Here is a 9,319-nt window from a genome sequence, read left to right as displayed (position 1 = left end):
CCCTGAGACGTCCTCTATCCTAAGATAGGCAAGTGCTCACTCTGGCTACATCCTTAGCAAAAGTCATCCTGGTGGAGCATGTTGTGAATGCAGCCTCCCTGAGATCTACTTGAAAGAGAAACTCTGTTATCCTTACTGCCAGCTCTCCAAATAAGCCAACAATACTTTCAAAAGAAGTATTCTCTTCTTTGAGGCACCAAGGGCCATGTTAGTCCAGGATTGTGTAGAACAGTGATGGCGAACCTATGACACGCGTGTCAGCACTGACACGCGTAGCCATTTCTGATGACACGCGGCCGCTAAGGCGGCCGCATGCCGAGGATGAAACATTTGCTGCTCCTGAGGATGAAACATTTGCGAAATAATGTTTTTTCCTCAAAGTGACACACTACCCGAGTTATGCTCAGTTTTTTGGCGAAGTTTGACACACCAAGCTCAAAAGGTTGCCCATCACTGGTGTAGAAGGAAAGCTCAGGGAGTCATCCATAAAACATATGGATGAAAAAAGACATTGTCTTCTTCCAACATAAAATCACATATTGACACTGCCTCTGTATTTTATTTTAAATAATTACTTTATTTATGCTGTACATAGAAGTCAATACTCCATGTGAGTAGTGTTTATGAAAAATTCAAGTTAATAATAATACCCATTGCTTAAAGGTGTTTACCAAGCTTCCCATTTTATGGACTCCAAGAAACCAAATATGGAACTTCATACTTAAGGTCCTCCATAAACATTTATTTTGCATCTACTGTGTGCCAAGTACTGTGATAGGTGGTTAGTAGTATTTATATTTTAAGTTAAACCCATTATACTTACTTAATCCAACAAATTTCCATTCTAGATTTCCCTGTATTTTTATGTTTGAAATGTTTCAGTATTTAGCTTTTTGCATAATATTGCTTAATAGCTTAATATGCAATGATGTATCACTCCTCATCTTATTTTTCAGAACAATTTATGGGCAAAGGAACGAAGTAGAAAGCAAGCCGAGCTTGTCACCAGCTCCAGTTTGACCTGATATTCTTGTCCTGTATTCTTCTTTCTTGGCAGACTTACTTCTCACCTATTCTTTGATGACTCTCCAAACAGCATTACCGATAGCTTAGACTTTTTTCTAAGCTCCAGACCCAGTCACACATAGTCATCTCTACCTGAGATTTCCCATGTCCTTCTAACTTGATATATTTTTAACTGAATTTCCTCTGAGGGAATGACTTTACCATCTGCTGAGTTGCTCAAATTTACATTCCCTTTCCCCACATGTAGCAGTCACTCTGTCTTGTCCCTTCTGTTTCTCTGATGTCTGTCGAATCCGTCCCCATTCCATTGTCCCAGCTGCCTCTTCCCTGGTCCAGATCGTCATTATTTTTTTTATTTTTTTTTTGCAGACTGTTCCTGCATCTTTACCCATTCATTGACTAATTGACGTAAAATACACATAACAAAATTTACCACCTTAACCCTCTGACTGATTTTTGACATTATTCCTAAGAGTGACTTTTCAAAAACATAAATTTGGTCATGTCTATTCAAACTTCTTTTGGAGTTCCCCATCACCTGTAGGATAAAATTCTTAACCTTACATACAAAGTCTTTCATAATTTCCCTAGACTGACTCTCCCACACACTACACTCAGGCATATTTTCTTGTGCTTCCTCAAGTGTACCATGCTGCTTTCCACCTTCTGTCCAGAGTGTCTGCAGCGCCTTCTGAACTGAATGTCACTCACACTCTGAATCTGCCTTTGCAGAGCCTTACCAGTTTTTCATACCTCACTTCAGTGATTCCTTCCTCTGTGATGCCTAGAGATTTTCACACCCATGCTTTCTCCCACCTCCTTAATCTACCACCAGTGTGTTCCATATATCTTCCTCAGCTCTTCTCCTTTGATTCATGTATAAAATAAGCTGCAGATTCTCATCCAAGATGGCAGAGTAGGGGAAAGCATTCAGCTTCTAGGACCACTTCAAAATTACAAGTAAATTATAGAACAATCAATCTGGATAACCATCTGAAGACTAGCTGAACAGAAGTCATGTAATTAAAGTATATACAGAAGAAGCCATGTTGAGATTGGTAGGAGGGGCAGAGTTGTGAAATGGGTTGACCCCACACCCATGTGTGGCAGTTGAGAATTTGGAGGGATATCTCAGAGGTCCCCCCTGAGGAGTGATGAGTCTCAGCCCTCGGTGGGCTCTGCAACTCAAAACACTAGTGCTGGGAAGACGAGCCCACGTAACATCTGGCTGTGAAAATCATTGGGGATTCTATCTGCCCAGGTGAGTTGGAAGGCTACTAGAAAACCAGGTATCACCTTAAAGGGATAGCCCAGAAACTCGCTTGCAGCCACTCACCCTCAGCTCCGACATCAGCTTGGGGCAGTGCCAGATTCACAAGGAGAGACTTGAGTGGTGTGTCTTCAGGGCAAGGGCTGGAGGAATAGCCTCCATTGACAATGTGTTGAGTCCTCCTCACTCATGGCCCATGGGCACAATCTTTCCTGGTTTGAGCACTTCCCCCACACAGCATTAGCCTGGTGAGGCACAGAGCTCCACCCTGACAATTCCCTATGTCTCGGCATTACCATATTCCCACACAGCCAAAGGCCCTGACAGCAGGAACCAGTCTGGGCCCACATTTCAGTCTTGAAAAAAAACCTCACGAGGAATTCTGGTCAATGGCATGGGGGTGCCAGACCACACAGGGAAAATCTTGAGCTGTGTGGCTTTAGTTGCCCACCCATCTTCTCACATGGCTGATAGGTGCCACATTTCCTGTGTTGAGCCCTCCCACCATATGGCCAAATAGTAATCTGCTGTAGCCTGGTGAACTCTACTAACTCCACCCTTAGACCCCATCCCACCACAAAGATCTGCAGGCCCCAGGCAATGGCCTTGGTGAACTCTTGAGACTTTTTTGAGTGGCCTCAGACCCAGCACTGGTGCTGACTTTGAGTCTGTATTAACCTGGTGAACACTACTCCTACCTGGTGAATGACTCCTTGAGGACCTGCCTCATGCATGCAACTCGTGTACTATCTGAGGCTTTCAGTGGGTAAGCCTAATAGGCAGCCAGCATGCAGCAGTGGGTCTCAGGGTGCCTTGGGTTTTTGCCTACTTGCTCCAGGCCCAGTACTGGTGGTAGCTGACCTTGGCTCCAAGCTTAGCCCCTCCTAACCATGAATTGGTCACAGGCAGCATCTGAAATTGACCTGCATCAGAGTCCTTCCCAAGAAGCTCCAGAACCAAAACACTTGAGGTCTGGCTTCAGACCACAACAGAGCACCACCCAATTATCTCCACAAGTGGCACACCCAAAGGAAGGCCTCAGCAGGCAACAGACCCTACTGTGGCAAATTCTAATTTTGGGGTCAGGCCCTGCATAGCCCCTCCAAAGCAGCTCAAACAGTGGCCAAATCTCACAAACAAACAGCCTGGGGGTCAACCCAAGCCATGGACATGTCAACTGTAACCAAGGCTCAACTATAAAGGAGGGCACACACAATGCACAAAGGGAAGTTCTTGGAGTACCTAGCTCAGGTGGATCAGGGAGACTGCCACACTGGATCCCAGACAACTACCACCTCAGGCCAACCTACCAAGATTGGGAGACATAGCACATCTACAGAAACAAAGAAAGGCAGCCACAATGGGGAGGCAAATAAACATGCCCCAAATGAAAGAAAAGGAGAAATCCCCAGAAAAACAAAAAACTAAAACTAAAGGACAGAAGCAAGCAATCTACAAGATACTGAGTTCAAAATAATGACTAAAAGGATGCTCAAGGAACTGAGTGAGAACTTCAATAAAGAGGTAGCAAACATAAAAAATGACATATAAATTAGAAAAAGAACCAGTCAGAAATAAAGAATACAATAACTGACATAAATAATACACTAGAAGAGATCAACAGCAGATTAGATGAAGCAAAAAATTGAATCAGCAATTTGGAAGACAAAATAGCAGAAATACCCAATCAGAGCAGCAAAAAGAAAAAAGAACCAAAACAACAACAAAAAACGAGGTTAGTTTAAGTGATCTTTGGGACAACATCAAGTGAAACAATACCCACATCATAGGAGTAACAGGAAGAGAGCTATTTGAAGAAATAATGACTGAAAATCTCCCTAACCTTAATGAAGGAAAAAGACACAAGTCCAGTAAGTGCTGAGAGTCCCAAACAAGAGGAACCCAAAGGGGCCTACACCAAGACACATCATAATTAAAATGCCAAAGATTAAAGACAAAGAATCTTAAAAACAGCAAGAGAAAAAACAGTTAGTGACCAAGAAGGAACCTCTCATAAGACTGTCAGCTGATTTCAAGGCAGAAGCGATTGGCAGGAAATATTCAAAGTGAAGAAAAGCAAGAACCAAGATTGCTCTACCCAGCAAGGCTATTATTTAAAATTGAAGGAAAGATAAAGTGTTTCTCAGACAAGAAAAAGCTAAAGGAGTTCATTACCACCAAATCAGTATAACACAAAATGTTAAAGGGACTTCTTTAAGAATAAATTTTTAAAGGAGCACAAATATGAATAATAAAATGGCAGTAACTATATAACTATCAATAATAACTTTAAATGTAAATGGATTAAATGCTCCCATAAAAAATTAAGATCCATATAAATGCTATCTATAAGAGACCCAGTTCAGATCAAAAGACACATACAGACAGTAAAGGGATGGAAAAAGATATATCATGCAAATTAAAAAACAAACAAACAAAAAAACTGGGGTAGCAATATCTATATCAGACAAACTTTAACCTTTTGCACTCAGATGTCTAGTGTGACTCGACACGGTTGGCATTAGAATAAAGGAATCGAGAAAAAAGCAAGTGAGTGCAAAGGGTTAAAAGAAAGGCTATAATAAGAAACAAAGACATTTCATAATGATAAATAGATCAATCCAATAAGAACATATAACTTGTAAATATTTATGCACCCAATTAGAAGTACCTAAACATATAAGGCAAATATTGATGGACATAAAGAGATTGACTAATATAGTAGAGGAGGGAACTTTAACACTCCATTGACATCAATGAAGAGATCTTTCAGACAGAAAGTCAACAAAGGAAGACTGGCATTTAATGACACATCTGATGGATTTAATTTATATTTTTAGAGTATTTCACTCCAGAGTAGCAGAATATACATTCTTTTCAATTGCGCTTGGAACTTTTTTTCAGGACAGACCATGTTAGGCTACAAAACAAGTCTAAATAAATTTAAAAAGATTGAAATCATATCAAGCATCTTCTCTGATCACAATGGTATGAAACTAGAAATTAATTAAAAGTGTATGTGTGTGTGTGTGGGGGGGGGAACCCTGAAAAACACAAACACATAAAGGCTAAAAACACATTACTAAACAATAAATGAGTTAACAATGAGACCAAGGAAGGAATCAAAAGATACCTTGATGCAAATGAAAATAAAAACACAATCTAAAATCTATGTGACATAGGGAAAGCAGTCCTAAGAGGGAAATTCATAGCAATACAGGTCTATCTCAAGAAACTAGAAAAACAGGAATTAAACAATGTAATGTAACACTTAACTAGGAATAGAACAACAAACAAAACCTAAAGTGAGTAGAATCATGGAAATAAAGATCAAAGTGGAAATAAAATAGCATCTAAAAAAATAATACAAAAGATGAATGAAACTAAGAGCTCATTTGAAAAGATAAACAAGATTGATTTTTAACCAGACTCATAAAGAGGAAGACCCAAATAAAATGAGAAATGTAAGAGGAAAAGTGAGAATTGATACCACAGAAATACAAAAATCCTCAACAAAATATTAGCATACTGAATTCAGCATACATTTAAAAGATCATACACCACGATCAAGTGGGATTTATTACTGGGATACAAAGATGGTTCTCTTCTGACTTGCTGTACACAATAGCCCCAAACAGGGTTGACTTGGTCATTTTGAAACATGCACCATGTAAGAGAGTCTCAGACTCTTCCTTTCAGGACAGTGGGATCAAATAATGCTTTTTTTCAATGGGAAGAGCAGCCATCTAAAAGCATGGCATTTGTTTTTGTTTAAAAATTTGTGCAAACTTTGGATTACACTTCATGAGAGATCATGTGTTTGATTATAACCTTTTTTGTCCTTTAATCATATTTTAAAATTAACCCTCATAAGTGTATTTGTCTTTTCTATTTTTACATTTTTTAAATTAAAAATTATTTTAATGTTGACATTATTGCAGGATCCCCCTTCCCCACCCCACTTTGCCTACTTCCACCCTTTCCCATCTCCCCCAGAAGGGTATTTGTCTCTTAATACCTTTCTAACCCCTTACACAACTCTTTGGAGGCATTTTTTTTTTTTTACCTTCCTTTGGGAAGCAAGCGTTTTGAAATGTGTTGGATTTAGTACTCAGTCCCTTTTACTTTATTTATTATACTTAGCAATATCTGGATTTGTTTTATTCACTTATGTGATTATTATCTGTTTCTCCCCCGTGCCCCCCCCCCCCCCAAAAAAAGTCCAGGAAGGCTAGGTGTATTCTCAGCACCTGGGAGGTGCTCAAAACATGTAAGGAAGGAAAATACAAGGGATTGGGGGGGGGGGGGCAGGTGAGTAGTGGGGAGGAGGTGAGATGGCAATGGGGCACTAGACCACATCCAGTATGGCAAATATTCCTTCTTACTGACCGACCCGATTGGCCCAAGAAACCTTTTCAATACAGTAACCAGTCAGTCAATGCGAGATGAAGCGTAATTGAAACCTTTGCCATATGATCTCTAATGCTAATATTTGATTCTATGTATCAGAAGGTAAGGCAGTTAAGACACTTTAAGAGGTTTCAGCAAGATTTAGGGGCAAATATGCCTTAAGAAATATAAGTAACTACTGTGTGAAAACAAAACTCCTTAAATGGCCAAAAGGTCAAGTTGTTTATAAGAAAATCACTTTCCCATACAAACATTCTAATCAGAGAGATATATCATGACCAGATTTAGTCTTATAAAAATTGCTGAAAAACATTTTAAGTTGCAGATACAACAAAAATACTTGTTAACTGAAATATTAGCCAAATTCAGTTAAAATGGTCTTAAGAATATTATATATATTGGTAAACAAGGGACCTCAACATGCAAACATATATATCAAATAAAAAAGCAATTATCTCACTAGGATAAACATCCATTACACATTTAGTTAATAGTTTACACAGGCTCTTATGGGCTGAATCAGGTCCCCCCAAATTCATATGTTTAAACCCTAACCCTCAGTATCTCAAAATGTAACTATATTTGGAGATAAGACCTTTAAAGGGGTGATTAAGTTAAAATGACACCATTAGGGTGGACCCTAATCCAATCTATTGTCCTTATGAAAAGAGGTGATTTGGACACACGAGAGAGACACCAGGGCTGTGGGGTGCAAAGAAAAGGCCATGTGAAGACACAGCAAGAAGGTGACCATCTGCAAGCCAGAGAGACTTGCTAAACCTCCCATACCTTGGGACTTCTGGTCTCTGGAAGTGTGTGAAAATAAATTTGTATAAGCCACTAGTCTGTTATTTTGTTACTAGAGGCCCGGTGCACGAAATTCGTGCACTGGTGGTGGTGGTGGGGGGTCCCTCAGCCAAGCCTGCCCCCTCTCACAGACTGGGAGCCCTCAGGAGATGTCCTACTGATGGGGAGCGGGCCTAAGCCGCAGTCTGGCCTTCCCCTGCGGGAGGTGACTGGGCTGATCAGGGGAAGGCGCCAGCCCCATCACCCTGCTGCTCCTGCCACTGTCACAGCCACCAAGGTGTTTTCAACATGGACTCCAGTCCCTTCACCATGAAAAAATGACAGCTTTCTTTAGGCATTTTCAAGATGTGTCTTTCATAGGATATGACATTTCTTTTCTTTCTTTTTTATCCTCACCTGAGGATATGTTTCCATTGATTTTTAGAGAGCTTGGAAGAGAGAGGGAAAGACAGAAACATCAATGTGAGAGGGACACTTCGATTGGTTGCCTCCTGCATGAGCCCTGACCTGGGCCCTGGCCAGAGAGGAGCCTGTAACCTAGGTACATGCCCTTGATCAGAATCGAACCCAAACCCTGTGATCGGCAGGCTGAGGCATTATCCACTGAGTCAAACCGGCTAGGGCAGGATATGACATTTCTTAGCCCCTCCAGCAGCGGACCTTAGTTTTTCCTCCAGGAGTGAGGTGGAAAAACCCTAGATCACCTTCTTGGATTCTTATTACTCAAGTTACCAAGAACACTGTGAGAGGCAACTTACAGGGAGCTTAGCCAATGAGCAGTCAGAAAAGGTGTTTCCTCTGCAGCTCATGCACAGAGGACCTCCTGCATTGTGTCCGCAGGGCTTCTGTCCACTGGGCTGGGGGCATGGCCCAAGCCACACTGCGGGGGGCTGCCGGGGGCACGCCCCCAACCCAGCGGCCCGTTCTGTCAGCTGGGTTTCTGTCCACTGGGTCGGGGGCATGTCCCACGCCATGTGGTGGCGGCTCAGAGCTCACCCCCGGCCCAGCGGCCCAGCGTTAGGTTGGCAGCCCTTCCTCCCTCTGTGGCCTGGGCGTGGGACGCTAGCATCGTCACCATGGCAACGACGCCAGCGTCCAGCCCTGGCGCTATGGGCACCGCCATGTTTGTAGTGGAGTGACGGTTAATTTGCATATTACTCTTTTATTAGATAGGATTGCAGCTCTAGCAAACTTAACGGGTGACCTAAATCTCAATAAACGCCTGGCGTCATGGGTTCCCATACACTCTTTCCATGCCTGGAATCCTTAAATTGGAGCTCTGGCAGCATCGAAGCTATCTCTTAGAACTGAGTTGAAACTTTTCCATTCCTTGGCATTTGAAAACAGGGTATGAGGAGAACTTCTGATGTGGAAAACAAAGTAAGTTTTTAATATGAAAATTTTCAAACATATCAGTAGAAGAAAACAGTACAATAAACTTCCATATACCCTATACCCAGATTCAACAAGCTCCAAGATTTTCCTGTATTTACTTCAACTCTCTCCACCCTCTTTTCTTTTGGTTGGCTGTCGTATCATTTATTTAAAATTAACCAGCTAATATTTTATTATATTGACTGTGTAATGGACATTATGTAATGACTGTAATTTACATATTTTGGCATGTCATTAAAGCTACTTCATATTAATACAAAGGTAAAAAAATTGAACTGAGATAAAATATATTCTAAAATCTTTATTTTTAAGATCAAGTTTTAAGAAATTATTTAAAAAACCCAAAATACCACTTTATTCTTTTTCTTCCAAAAAGAGTGTCAGTGTGGGCCTTCGAGAAACCCACCAGCT

The sequence above is a fragment of the Cnephaeus nilssonii genome (genome assembly GCF_951640355.1).
Source record: "Cnephaeus nilssonii genome assembly, chromosome: 8".
NCBI lineage: Eukaryota > Metazoa > Chordata > Mammalia > Chiroptera > Vespertilionidae > Cnephaeus > Cnephaeus nilssonii.
Note: the sequence above shows the minus strand (reverse complement) of the source record.